This window comes from Bos taurus, chromosome 28 (assembly GCF_002263795.3).
Source record: "Bos taurus isolate L1 Dominette 01449 registration number 42190680 breed Hereford chromosome 28, ARS-UCD2.0, whole genome shotgun sequence".
Taxonomy (NCBI): Eukaryota; Metazoa; Chordata; class Mammalia; order Artiodactyla; family Bovidae; genus Bos; species Bos taurus.
The window spans coordinates 24,928,893-24,944,390 of record NC_037355.1 but is presented as its reverse complement, the minus strand read 5'-3'; the positions used below and the strand labels follow the sequence as shown (position 1 = coordinate 24,944,390).

Below are 15,498 nucleotides of genomic sequence, written 5' to 3'. Positions count from 1 at the left end.
TTGACTCTAGAGAACCTTGTATCCTCAGTTTTTGATCTAACAGCAAAATCTTAAAAATATTTTGTTTCACTGAGAAGCTCAAAGCATTTACGCACATACAACTTGTTTTTTAAAAAGTCAGACCTAGGTGTCTCCTAAATTTAGGAAAATCAACCTCATTTGTTAATTCATGTTTTTACAATGAAATTCCCCAATTTAATAACCAAAAATCCTTAAAAGAATAGTGTTGTTTTATAAACAACTGTTGGGCACTCTCAATATGTACACATGTTCTGGGCTTGCCCTCCAGTCCCTCAGAATGTACCATCTCAGAAGACACATAAATAGATAGTTATAAAGTAGTATAGAATGGAGATGAGCCCAGAAAGCTATATAAGACTAGAGAAGTCTCCCTAGAGGAAGTGACATTTATTTCCACTCAGACCAAAGGATAGGTAAGAAGTTGGTTAAACACAGGAGAGAAGAAAGCTGTGTGCCCCAGATGAAGGTAACAACATGTTCAAGGACACTGGGAGCACTGTGGCTATTGACAGTCACACTATGGGGAGAAATGTATGTAAATAGATGCACTACTACTTGGGCATTGTTGTTATTGTTCAGTCACTCGATCGTGTCCAAGTCTCCTGTACAATGTTACGAACCTCCGTCCACAGTTCTTTAGGGACTCTGTTTATCAGATCTAAATCCCTTGAATCTATCTGTCACTTCTACTGTATAATCATAAGGGATTTGATTTAGGTCATATCTGAATGGCCTAGTGGTTTTCCCAATGTTCTTCAATTAAGTCTAAATTTTGCAGTAAGGAGTTTCTGGTCTGAGCCCCCTAGTCTTGATTTTGCTGACTGTCTAGAGCTTCTTCATCTTCGGCTGGTCATTAAGCATGCATATGAAGAGATGTAATCAACCTTTAATTCTATACCATTCAGGTTTCAAATGTTTCTATTTCAACCTTCAACTTTCCATTATTGGTCCCTTCAAAACCTAACAATGATACTCCTGTTAAGTTGTTCATCACAAATGTCAGCTACCTTTTCAAGAGAACTAAGGGCTCCCCAGGTGGCTCAGTGATAAAGAATACCCCTGTCAATTCAGGAGACATGGGTTCAAAGCCCTAGGTGGGGAAGATCCCTGGAGGAGGAAACAACAGCCCACTCTCGTATTTGCCTGGAAAATTCTGTGGACAGAGGACCCTGATGGGCTACAGTTCAAGGCATTACAAAGAGGTGGACACAGTTGAGTGACTGAGCACGCACAAGGAGAAATGACTGGTATATCCCAGATCTGAAACCCTTGTATTTTACCTGTTTAAAATTCCCACATATAACTAAGTCTCCTAATCAAAGAAAAGCAATATTTTGAAAATCAGTGTATGTAGGTTTTTGTTGAGATGAGGCCAGTTACTCCAGAAGGGTTAATGTCTTTAGTTTTTTAGCTAATTGACTAGAGTCCCACACAATATTTGGAGAAGAAAGATTTGTCTGCCTAAAAATGTCAGTCTTTCATCTGGGTTGGTTGGAGAAAGGAAAGTCCTTCCTTTGTTCATTCCAGAAATAGAATAGAGAACACCAACTATATTAGAGGCACTGCTTAACACCTGTGGAATCTCTGACTCAATGAATAACTTCTGCATTGAACTTAACTCAGGTAGAGAGAAAACACAGAAAACTTGCCATGGAACCCATAATATCTACAATTATAGAATGCCTAAAATTAGTCTTTTTCTGAAGTTTGTTTGACTTTCTTGATAGCCAAATACTGGGCACATCAGTTCTTGTTTAAAATAAATGATTCTCGATATTCTTAACAGAGACATTTCTTCTAACTTGCGAGTACCATTTCACTGTCTGAAAGGATCCTTTTGGGCTTTTGCAATGTAAAGCCCTTTAGGAATACCTTGTGGGATCAGAAGGAGACATATTTGTCATAACAGGAAAACTAAAAGGTTATTTTTCACTACAGTGCACCTTAGATAACAGGTATGGAGCACAAACTTCTACCTGTGTTAACTGTGCAAGTTTAAATGAAAAACTTGTCTATGATTATCAGGACTGTTTTAACCTAACTGATTATAATGGCATTTCCATAGATACTCTTAACGACCAGTTGAGAAAATGCAATTTCCTCCCAAATCTGTTTGATTTACCTGATTTCAAAATACTTATTCAAAAGGCACAGTAGCTCTTGTTGTTTAAAATAAATGGCCCTTGATGTTTTTACTAGATATTTATAAGCTATGAATTGATATTTTCCTTGCTCATAACAACAATTCTTTCATGCACATCACTTGAGAGTAAGTCAAACTGCATTCATCGATGCTGTGATTGTTTCTAACTTGATGAAATATATACCCATATTTTTATAGGGCTACTTTTGCTAATAATCATAATGAAGACTTAGTGACTTGGTGGGGGGGATGACCAGTATACCTAAAAATTCCCTAATCGTAGCTATGCATGTGATAAAAGAAATTACTTTAGATTTTTTTGAAACAAAAATATTCTTTCCTCCAGGCCCCCTGTTCACCTTAAGATGTTATATTACACATAAAATATAATTTATTTTATATACTATAATAAAATATAATAATAAAATATTTATAAAATATAATATATTTTACACATATTGTTAAAATATGATATTGTACAAGATCAGTATGTTCCTGTTGTTGCTGTTTGGTTGCTCAGTTGTGGCCAAATCTTGGTGACCCCATGGACTGCAGCACACCAGACTCCCCTGTCCTTCACCATCTCCCAGAGTTTGCTCAAATGCATGTTCATTGAATTGGTGATGCTATCTAACCATCTCATCCTCTGGTGGGATCCAGATCCCAGTGATGCTTATTAACTGTGTGACCTTGAGCAAGTTAGCCTCCCGTAGACTTTGTCCCCATGAGGGACAAAGCTGACATTAGGGTTAAATGCTATAATGGCTATGAAAAAGCTTATGGTATGGCAGCTGACTTCCAGGTGTTCCACTGCAGCAACAGAGAACAATGTCTGTCATTAATTAAGAAAACAAGTACAAATAAACAAGGTATTGAGCAGTAAAAACTCATTTAATATAAAAATGGAGGTATTCAAGCAAACAGTATTTCAGGACATTGGAACCTCTCCCAGATAAGTCTAATACTAACAAGATTTCTGATAGAGTTAGGGCATGCTAATTTCACCATGGAATATAACCTAATCTTACATTTATTAGTTTAAAAGAAAATGAGGGAGTCCCCTACAGCAAGTGGTTGGGATTTGGCGCATTATCACTGCCGTGGCCTGGGATCAATCCCTGCTCAGGACACTAAAATTCTGTGCTGGGGTGTTGGGGGATGGGGAAGAGAATGTGAAACTGTCACTTCCAGTTGTAACAGAATTGGTAATTTGGAACAACTGCTTAAGACAAAGAAAAAATACACAAAATATAAAAACATTTGCATAGAGGCACAGAAGAGTGAAAAATTACCATGATAGTGTAGAATTAATTACCAGACCAGAATTTAGAAAGGAATGAGGTCCAGGGAGGGTAAAAGTTTCTTAAGGAGAAACTAAAAATGGAAAGAAAAAAAAAAGAGCTAGAAAGATGGTTTAAAAGACTGTAACCTTGAAATTAAAATACAGAAGCAGTGGATTGGCAAACTCAAAGAGTTTAAATATTTGATTCCTGTCAAAAAATTATATTTTTGTAAAATGAGCTTATAAAATTCTTTTCTTAAAATTTTTATTGAAGTATAGTCAACTTACAATGTTGTGCTAGTTTCTGGTACATATCAATGTGATTCAGTTTTTTATATGTATTTTTTCTTTTCCATTATAGGCTATTACAAGATATTGAATATAATTCCCTGTGCTATACAGTAGCTCCTTATTAAAATGATCCTATAAGATTCTTATACAACATCTCTTTCAAAGTTTCACAGGCCTAAGATAGCAGCAATAAACTTAGCATGGCTATCTTCAACCAGTCCACATTTTGGTCCTGCTTCTCTGAACCCTCCAGGTTCTTCGCATTTTGATTGATGCCCTTGCTCAAGGACATGGTGGTTAAAATGAGCCCTTAGCATATAGACCAAAGGCTCTAATCCAAGATCAACTGTGTAGTTTTAGACAAGTTACTTGGCCTATCTAAGCCTCATTGTCTTATTTTGTACATTGGTGGATGAATGTACATTTCATAGGACTATTGTAAAGATGAAGTGAGACAATGAGCATTTCAGTTTTTAATACAGTTCCAGGCACTTAGTATGTATTCAATACATAATAGTTGTTATTAACTTCTTTGGATGTCAATGTTTACCACACACCAGTTTCACAGCCATGACTAGTATCATTCAATTAGACCAACATTTGCTTGATGCATATCAAATGACAAGCACCACACAATTTTTGTGCCCCCCCAAATTAACTTGTTTTAATCCTAATGCCTAATATAAAGAATTCGAAAGTTGGGCCTTTGGAAGATTCTTAAGTTATACCAGTTGAATTGAATGAGATTGTGGGGTCTCTGGGAGTCGGACATGACTGAGAGACTTCCCTTTCACTTTTCACTTTCATTCATTGGAGAAGGAAATGGCAACCCACTCCAGTGTTCTTGCCTGGAGAATCCCAAGGACGGGAAGCCTGGTGGGCTTCCGTCTCTGGGTTCGCACAGAGTCGGACACGACTGAAGGGATTTGGCAGCAGCAGCAGCAGCGCATTCTAATGGAGAAGGCAATGGCAACCCACTCCAGTACTCTTGCCTGAAAAATCCCATGGACAGAGGAGCCTGGTGGGCTGCAGTCCATGGGGTCACTAAGAGTTGGACATGACTGAGCGACTTCACTTTCACTTTTCACTTCCATGCATTGGAGAAGGAAATGGCAACCCACTCCAGTGTTCTTGCCTGGAGAATCCCAGGGACAGAGGAGCCTGTTGGGCTGCCATCTATGGGGGGTTGCACAGTGTCGGACACGACTGCTGCGACTTAGCAGCAGCAGCAGCACATTCTAAAAGAAGCTCCAGAGAGTTCCCTAGCCTCTTCCACCATGTGAGGACACAGTGAGAAGGCACCAGTTATAAACCAGGAAATGGGCCTTCACCAGAGCTATGAGCAGTGAATGTCTGTTGTTTATAAGCCACCCAGGCTGCAGTAGTTTGTTGTAGGAGTCCAAATGGACAGACTTGAAACAGACACTTCTCCAAAGATACACAAGTGGTCAATAAACACATGAAAGGATGCTTGACATCATTAACGAGAGAAATGCAAACCGAAACCATCCTGGAGTATCACTTCACACCCACTAGGAAGGCAATCACAAAAAAAGTCAGATAATAAGCTTTGATGAGGATGTGGCGAAACTAGAACCCTCATACATTGCTGGTTGAATCTAAAATGATATGGCTGCTTTGAGAAACAGTTTGGCAACAAAAAGTTGCCATAGGACCCAGCAGTTACACTCCTCAGAATATACACAGCTCCAAAGAAATCCCTAGCCTCTTCAACTCAGAAATTTCCCTAGCCTTTCCACACATATTTTTGTGTGAAAAAATATTTTCACACAAAAACCTGTACACATTTGTTCGTAAATGCATTATTCATAATAGCTAAAAAGTAGAAACAACTCAGAAGTCCATCAACTGATGAATGTTTATACAAAATGTGGCTTATTCATGCAATGAAAAAATATTCAGTCATGAAAGTACTGATAAATGCAATGACAAGGATAAAACTTGAAAACATTAGGCTAAAGTGAAAGAAGTCAGATACAAAAGACCAAATATTGTATGATTCCAGTTATATGAAATACCCAGAATAGACAAATTCATAAAGACAAAAAGCAGATTAGCGGTTACCAGGAGATGACAGAGGGAAAAATGAGGAGTCACTGCTTAATTATACTGGGTTTCTTTTTTGGGGCGATGAACACATTCAAGAAATAGATTGTGGTAATGGTTGCGCAACCTTGTAAATATACGAAAGACCGGGAATTCCTTGGTGGCCCAGTGGTTAGGATACCAAAGTTCCAGGCCGGGGGCATGGGTTCAATCTCTGGTCAGGAAATTAAGATCTTGAAAGTCATGTGGCCAAAAATAGATAAAAAATACAAAATATTATATAAATATAATATGTATTTAAATATATATATAAAACACCAGAAATGTCCCTAGAAAATGAAATTAGGTGAATAAAGAATGTAATTTAATTTTATGTTGCCTAGTAGACAAACCTCCCTGCAATTCTGTATCAACTCCTAAACAAGTTACTTACTCTGTCAAGAATGGAGGAAACTAACACACACACACACAAACACACACACTTCTCTCTAAACCTAAACTGGATGCTGCTGATGCTAAGTCGCTTCAGTCGTGTCCGACTCTCTGCGACCCCTTAGATGGAAACCCACCAGGCTTCCCCGTCCCTGGGATTCTCCAGGCAAGAACACTGGAGTGGGTTGCCATTTCCTTCTCTAATATGTGAAAGTGAAAAGGGAAAGTGAAGTCACTCAGTCATGTCCAACTCTTCGGGACCCCATGGACTACAGCCTACCAGGCTCCTCTGCCCGTGGGATTTTCCAGGCAAGAGTACTGGAGTGGGTAAAAGTCCATGGCTTGCATGGAAGCAACCTAACTGTCCATCAATAGAGGAAGGGGTAAAGAAGATGTGGTACATATGTATAAGGGAATATTACTCAGCTATAAAAAGGAACAAAATGGTGTCATGTAGGTGGACCTAGAGAGTGTCACACAGAATGTAGTAAGTCAGAAAGAGAAAAACAAATACATATTCACATATATATGTGGAAACTAGAAAAATGGTATAGAAGACCTTATTTGCAGAACAGAAATAAAGACACAGACATAAAGAAAAACATGTAGACACCAAGTGGGCGAAAGGAGTCGGGGCGGGGACGGTGAATTGAGAGATTCAGACTGATATATATGCACTACTATGTTTAAAACAGATAAGTAATGAGACCCTACTGTGTGTCACAGGAACTCTATTCAAGTGACATAGCACTGTAAAGCAACTATAGTCCCAAAAAAAATACCTCCATGACTTGAATCAACTGTGGGCTTCCACTGTCTTAACCTCCTACTTCCTCCTGCCTTGAACCTACTTTTGTACTTTAACAGAAAACTCACCACAAAATGGTATTCTATATGAAATATGATATGAAAATTAGCTGTGTAGTGTGAATGTCTAGAATACAGCAGAAACACCAAAACCCTTTCATTATACAAGGACAAGAAAATAACTGTGGCATCATTGTCTGGCCGGAAACCACAACTATAATTCCGTATCACATGGGAATGGTGAAATCAATTCATTCATAATGCGTCTTAAACCTCTAGCAGGAAAAATGCATTTGCAGATACTGTGAAATGGCACGAGCTGGCTACTTCTGCAGACTTTAGCTGCTGCTGCTGCAGCTAAGTTGCGTCAGTCGTGTCCGACTCTGTGCGACCCCATAGATGGCAGCCCACCAGGCTCCCCCGTCCCTGGGATTCTCCAGGCAAGAACACTGGAGCGGGTTGCCATTTCCTTCTCCAAAGCATGAAAGAGAAAAGTGAAAATGAAGTTGCTCAGTCGTGTCCAACTCCTAGTGACCCCAGGGACTACAGCGCACCAGGCTCCTCCATCCTTGGGATTTTCCAAGCAAGAGTACTGGAGTGGGGCGCCGTTGCCTTCTCTGCAGACTTTAGCTACTTTCCTCTAAAAAACCAGAGTCAAATAGCAAGAGGGAAATGGGTGAAAGTAATGAAATGGATAGGCAAATCTCCACAAGGATAAAACAATAACCACCACATTTAAGCATCCATATGTAGCGGGGACTCTTCCAGGCTCTTTGTAGACCTCAGCGCTGCTCCTCAGGACATCCTTGCTTCACAGGTCTGACTATCACAATGTTAAATCCATTCTCACAATGGAGGAATATCAGAACTCTTCATATAATTTAATCATAGTAACAGTTGTCAATTTCATTCCTTCCAAGCCTTAAAAGATTAGTGTGATTCTCTTACTTGTTTTTATTTTGGAGGGTAGAAAACATTTCGGTGAAATCTAATGAAAGTTAAAGATCATCTTTCCAGAAAAACGCATAGAAAGCATATAATTTTGAGGGGATGGCATTACAGAGCACTGAAGTCCATCCAGATTAAAAACCTCTGCTGTAGTTCTAACTTTATCATTTTTGAAACATTATATGAAAGACAAGTGTTGGGATCATTGAAATTAGGATCAAATTAATCTTAGGAATTCTTGTCTAGCAACCAAAAACATGTGGAAAGTGTAGCAGGACTAAAGCACTAATATAATAATAAGTTTAAAAATTCTGTTTTTTCCATAGTAGCTAAAAATACACCAAGTACCTAATCTGATCTGGCTAGTATCCAGTCATTAGTTAGGAGGTATGCTGAAATGCTGGCTCAAGCTCCATCTATGAGAGGGCGTGAAGATGTGTTTAGCAAAAAGAATGTAACAGAAACTTTAGTTTCTCATTTTTTGAGAAGGAAATGCACTTGATTTTCTAAAAACAAACAAACAAACAAAAACCTGTACTACAAATTTTAGGTTTCCAAAGGTGATAAAGGTTTAAGAAACTGTTGTGTGTGTGTTAGTCACTCAGCTGTGTCAGACTCTTTGCCACTCCATGTACTTTAGCTTGCAAGGCTCCTCTGTCCTTGGGATTCATCAGGCAAGAATATTGGAGTGGGTTGCCATTTCCTTCTCCAGGGGAATCTTCCCAACTTGGGGACTGAACCCGGGTCTCCCACATTGCAAGCAGAATCTTTACCACCTGAGCCTCCAGGGATGCCCCAATAGGCTTCCCTATTTAGGCAATAATAAATCATAAATTATTAGCAAAATACCCAAATTTCAGTTACGCTAATACTTCCAGCTTGACGTAAAGGACTAGTAGATTCCAGTGTCAAGAACACAATTTTAAATGGGAACCAAGATTTATACAGATAAAAAAAGTTCACTAAATATAAAATAATTCATCCAGTTATGAAAAATTATTTAGTGGGTTATGTTCATTATCCCAGAGGAATATTATACACATATTTTTAAAACCTTTACAGATTTTTACTTACAAGGGAAATGCTGATGATATACCAAGTAAAAATAAAAAGGAGAAAAAATTTTGCCCCAATCAACTTTAACGATGTGTGTGTGCACACATTTAGCTTTATTGTAACAAAGCAGTTTGTATACCTTTAACATTTTAAACTGAGATCATCTTTCCTTTCCAGTGAAACAAAAAAGAAAAATAATTTAAAACAATGGTATTTTTCAAATGTAGGAAAAATACTATATACTCATAGCGGAGAAGGCAATGGCACCCCACTCCAGTACTCTTGCCTGGAAAATCCCATGGATGGAGGAGCCTGGTGCGCTGCAGTCCATGGGGTCGCTGAGGGTTGGACACGACTGAGCGACTTCATTTTCACTTTTCACGTTCATGCATTGGAGAAGGAAATGGCAACCCACTCCAGTGTTCTTGCCTGGAGAATCCCAGGGACAGGGGAGCCTGGTGGGCTGCCGTCTATGGGGTCACACAGAGTCGGACACGACTGACGCAACTTAGTAGCAGCAGCAGCAGCATAGCGATTGCCTCTAGATAATAGAATTAAAGTTTATCTTTTCATATTTGTTTCTTTTTTCTTTCTTTTTTGCTGCATGGCCTGCAGGATCTTAGTTCCTGGAACCAGGGATTGAAACTGTGCCCTTCGCAGTGAAAGCATTAGTTCTAACCACTGCACTGCGTCTTCTAAACTTTCTAAATGCAAATTACATCACTTTGATTTAGTATGTTTTATTACTTTTTAAATAAAATGTAAGTTCTTTATGTAGAAACTCAAACCATTTTAGAAAAATTTAGTCAAAAATTTAAAGTCATATATTTTTTAATATATCCCTCCTACATCCAAAAAATCCAGTCCTCAGAGGTAAACGGTTCCAATGTTTGGTTTGGTAGGCATGTATCCTTCTAGAATTGTTTTCCGAAATTCCATTTACAAGTAGAAAAATGTAATTTTGAGTTTTCATGGTCTTTTTTCTTTTGAATTTTGAGTTGTCTAAACTTCGCATCTTGGTATAACTCAAACTGCAAATGGACATGGCTGTAATTTTAAACAACACCAACAACTGCTTCTTTTTAACATATTTTTAAAGCACTGCTTACCTTCCTAAAAACATTTTTCTCAAGTCTTCTTCTTAAATTTCTATTATAGGTATGTCATGATTCTAATATCTTTGGTACTTGAAAATGACATATATAGGATAAACCCCAAAATTTTTGGAGTCCTAGTTGCTAAGATGATATAGTACGGATATATGGAATATGATGGTTTACAGTGCACTTTTTTTTAAAGATACACTAGTATGTGACATAGGCTGAATCTTACATTTTTTTAATGATATTTCATTCATTCATTGAGTCATTTGTTCAACAAACATTTGTTGAGCACCTATTATGTGCTGGCACCTTCCCTAGCCTGGGCTTTGGCTTTAGAAGTAAACATCTCACCTCTAATCATTGCTTTCTCATGATCCCCTTCTTTTTAAAGCTTCTCTGGTAGCTAAGCTGGTAAAGAATCCTCCTGCAATGCAGGAGATCCCAGTTCGATTTCTGAATCAGAAAGATCCCCTTGAGAAGGGATGGGCTACCCACTCCAGTATTCTTGGGCTTCCCTGATGGCTCAGATGGTAATGAAACAATCAGCAATGTGGGAGATTTGGGTTCAATCAGTGTTCAGTTCAGTCACTCAGTCGTGTTCAACTCTTTGCAACTCTATGAATCGCAGCACACCAGGCCTCCCTGTCCATCACCAACTCCTGGAGTTTACTCAAACTCATGTCCAGCAAGTCGGTGATGCCATCCAACCATCTCATCCTCTGTCGTCCCCTTCTCCTCCTGCCCCCAATCCCTCCCAGCACCAGGGTCTTTTCCAATGAGTCAACTCTTCGCATGAGGTGGCCAAAGTTTTGGAGTTTCAGCTTCAGCATCAGTCCTTCCAATGAACACCCAGGACTGATCTCCTTTAGGATGGACTGGTTGGATCTCCTTGCAGTCCAAGGGACTCTCAAGAGTCTTCTCCAACACCACAGTTCAAAAGCATCAATTCTTTAGTGCTCAGCTTTCTTCACAGTCCAACTCTCACAGTCAGTATTAATGGGACATAAATAAATCAGAAAAGAACAAGATTTCTCTTGTTGCTTACTCGTTGCAGACATGAGCTGATGCTAATTACCATAGAATTTCTGGATAATCATGACTTGAGCACCTAGTCTCATTATCAAGGTAATGATTTGAATTGCTTAGATTAATCTGAATCATTTGTTAGTTGTGTTTTATTTTACTATGAAATTAATGCAAAAATATTTGATTACCAGGTGTCACTTAGTGGTAAAGAACCCATCTGCCAATACAGGAGACAGAAGAGATGATAGTTCAATCCCTGCATCAGGAAGATTCCGTGGAGGAGTGAAAAACCAATCCACTCCAGTATTCTTGCCTGGAGAATCCATGGACAAAGGAGCCTGGCAGGCTACAATTCATGGGGTCGTGAAGAGTTGGACATGACTGAAGCAACTTAGCACACACACACACAATGCAAAAATATGTGATTTCTGGTTTTACTTGTGCCACATCCATTATAGTATCACAATGACAGCCTACTTTATAAAGAGAATGACTTTTGCAGCTTTGAAACAATCAACTCTTGAAACACTAATCTGGAATAATTAAAAAAAAAAAAAGTCAAGAAGCTAACCAGAAAGAGCTGGGGACACAAGGTCTATAGCAATATAAACGTACCAAACTACAATGCTCACTAGTAAGTGACAGTATAACTTGGATAATATGGATATTAGATGAAGGTGTTAAGTCAGTTTCACATTTTTTTTCTGGATAAGATGGTCTACACAAAATGGCAAGGTAAGATTTGAACCATATTGACAAGATTCTAGAAATTAGCATACACTGATCAGAATCAGTCAAGATCAGCATGGTTTTGTTGACATACTTTATTTTTTTTTTTATTGAAGTATACTTGATATACAATGTAGTGTCAGTTTCTGGTGTACAGCAGAGTGATTCAGTTTATGTATTCTAAACATGTAAGGTTCCTAGACACCAAAGGCTCTTTTTCCTATGGTCAGTTCTGTGGTGAGGTATGCTACTGAAGACTCAGCAGTGATCCAAAGAGATTCCTTAAAGGCATATTTAAGGACATATAACATCTGCCCTCAATTGCAAAACTTGGTAGCAAAAATTTGTTCCATATGCCATATATAACACATGCCAAAATGAAATCCGGCTGTTTGAAAACAGTAAGAAAAGCAGTGGCCAGGAGAGGCCTGTCCCACTCCACTCCTACTAACATGGATAAAATAAAATCAAACAAGTATGTCAACCAATTCCGAAGAGACATCTCCAGAACCAGACTGTTAGCACACTATCCATTGGATAGTGAACAGTTACTTGTTCCATTTGTATCATATAATACTATTAACTTTTAGCCTTTCAAGTACAACCTATAAGTATTGCTATTTTTCCAGGTGCACTTTCTATTAGCTAGGAAGGTAGCATGGTAACAAATAGCACATTTATGGTGTTATCTAGTAGCTATTAATTTAACCAAGCATAGAATAACCCTTTAATATTTGGGGGGGGGAAATCAATATTAACTGGAGTACGGAATTTCCTGGCAGTCCAGTGGTTAAAACATAGAGCTTTCACCATGGTAGCCAGGGTTCAATCCCTAATCTGGGAACTAAGATCCCACAAGCTGCCTGGTATGGCAAAAAAAAAAAAAAAAAAACAACCACGCACACACACACACAAAACTAGAATAAATATTGAGACTATTTCACCTTGGCAACCAATTCACAAAGTGCTTAGTCATTCAATTATTCAATTCATGTAATTAAAAGGTCAGTTTTCATTCCGATCCCAAAGAAAGACAATGCCAAAGAATGTTCAAACTACCATACAAATGTGCTTGTTTCACATGCTAGGAAGGTAATGCTCAAAATCCTTCAAGTGAGGCTTCAGCAGTATGTGAACTGAGAACTTCCAGATGTTCAAGCTGGATATACAAAAGGCAGAGAACCAAAGGTTTAATTGCCAGCATCCATTGGATCAAAGAGAAAACAAATGAATTCCAGAAAAACATCTATCTCTGCTTCACTGACTACACTAAAGCCTTTGACTGTGAATCACAACCAACTGTGTAAAATTCTTAAAGAGATGGTAATACAAGACCATCTTACCTATCTCCTGAGAAACCTGTATGTGGGTCAAGAAGCAATGGTTAGAACCAGACATGGAACTATGGATTGGTACAAAGTTGGGAAAGGAGTACGTCAAGGCTGTATATTGTCACCCTGCTTATTTAACTTCTAAGCAGAGTACATCAGGTAAAAGGCTGGCTGAATGAAGCACAAGCAGGAATCAAGATTGCCGGGAGAAATATCAATAACCTCAGATATGCAGATAACACCATCCTTATAGCAGAAAGCAAAGAACTAAAGAGCCTCTTGATGAAAGTGAAAGAGGAGAGTGAAAAAGCTGGCTTAAAACTCAACATTCTAAAAATGAAGATCACAGCATACAGTCCCATCACTTCATGGCAAATAGACGGATTTGGCAAAATAGTGACAGATTTTCTTTTCTTGGGCTCCCAAAATCACTGTGGATGGTAACTGCAGTCATGAAATTAAAAGTTGCTTGCTCCTTGGAAGAAAAGTTATGACCAACCGAGACAGCATATTAAAAAGCAGAGACATTACTTTGCCGACAAAGGTCTGTATAGTCAAAGCTATGATTTTTCCAGTAGTCACATACGGATATGAGAGCTGGACCATAAAGAAGGCTGAGTGCAGAAGAATGAATGCTTTCAAATTGTGGTGCTGGAGAAGACTCTTGAGAGTCCCTTGGACAGCAAGATCAAACCAGTCAATCCTAAAGGACATCAACCCTGAATATTCACTGGAAGGACTGATGCTGAAGCTGAAGATCCAGTACTTTGGCAACCTGATGGGAAGAGCAGACTCATTGGAAAAGACCCTGATACTTGGAAAAACAGGATAGGAGGAGAAGAGGGCAACAAAGGTTGAGATAACATCACCAACTCAACAGACATGAATTCGAGGGAACTCTGGAAGACAGTGAAGGACAGATAAGCCTGGCATGCTGCAGTCCATGGAGTCACACAGCTTCAGACACAACTTAGCAACTGAACAATAAAGGTCTGATACTGAAAAGCACCCTCGTTACTTGTAAACTTCTTTCACTATTGAATAAATAGAATAATGCATGTGTCAATATGCTAAATCACAAATACATATAAGGAATACCTAGCCAAGGGCAAATTCCTAGATGACTATGAGTTACTAAGTTAGTGGTTTTAATTATCTGTATTTCTTAATATGGAGAACTGAACAAAATTAGGTAGAAGAATAACACTTTAACTCTTGTCCAAAGATATCACTGGGAAGACTATTATCACCTTGTTGTACAATTAAAATAAATCATTGGGAGGCAAAAACACAATTTCCAATCAAAAAAAGTAAATCAAAATTGCTTTTATTTCTCCCAGACATTATTAGTTAACGTCTTGAAAACTGGCATATACCTTTGGGGGCTAAGTATATTTTATAAGAAAAAATAATTCTGTTTTTAAAATGCATATTTATTTCATATAAGCATTAATAACAATATTAAGATTTAAAAACTATAAATGTATTTTCTCTCTCTCACTCCAACCCTCAATAATAAGTAAAATAATTCTGATGTGAGGAACAAACAAACATATGAAATATATTTGCTTAAAAATATTCTTGGTTATCAAAGTAAATGGGCTTCAATCATTGATAAGCATGTAAAGTATCAAAAGTCTGGTATCAAATGGTTAAAAATAAAACAAATAGGTCTATATTGAAAACTATAAAATATTGAAGTAAAGTAAGACATAAATATAGTATGGTCATGAACTGGAAGATTCAATATTGTAAAAAATATCAGTCTCTCCAAATTGATATATAGATTCAACAAAAACACAATAAAAATTTCAGCATGGCTTTTGGTGGAAATTTACAAGTGGATTCTAAAATTTGGGTATTCCCTGGTGGTCCAGTGATTAGAACTCTGAACTCTCACTGCCAAGGGTGGGTTGGATTTCTGGTCTGGGAATTAAGATCTGACAAGCCAAGCATGCCCGGTCCCAAAAAAAGAAAAAAAGTCATGAAAGAACAACCAAAATAACATAAATAAATATTAAAAAAAATTACTGAAGGACTTATATTACCAGTCAGCAAGAGTAGCGGTAAAGCCTAATAATGATGCGGGTTTAGATACAAAGATAGAAAAAAAGGCCACTGAAAACAGTCTATAAACAGATTCAGAACTAATCAATCACCTGATTTGTGACAAAGTTGATGCTGTAGTGGGGAAAGTACAGTCATTTCAGTAATGGTGCTGGTCAAGTAGATACCCAGATGAAGAAGCATGAATCTTGACTC

General features: G+C 38.1%; 1 protein-coding gene across 2 annotated transcripts in view; it reads right to left on the bottom strand.

Annotated features, from left to right (window-relative positions):
* Positions 1-15,498, bottom strand: part of TET1 (tet methylcytosine dioxygenase 1) — a 136,819-nt gene that overhangs the window by 99,824 nt on the left and 21,497 nt on the right. The window lies entirely within an intron of this gene.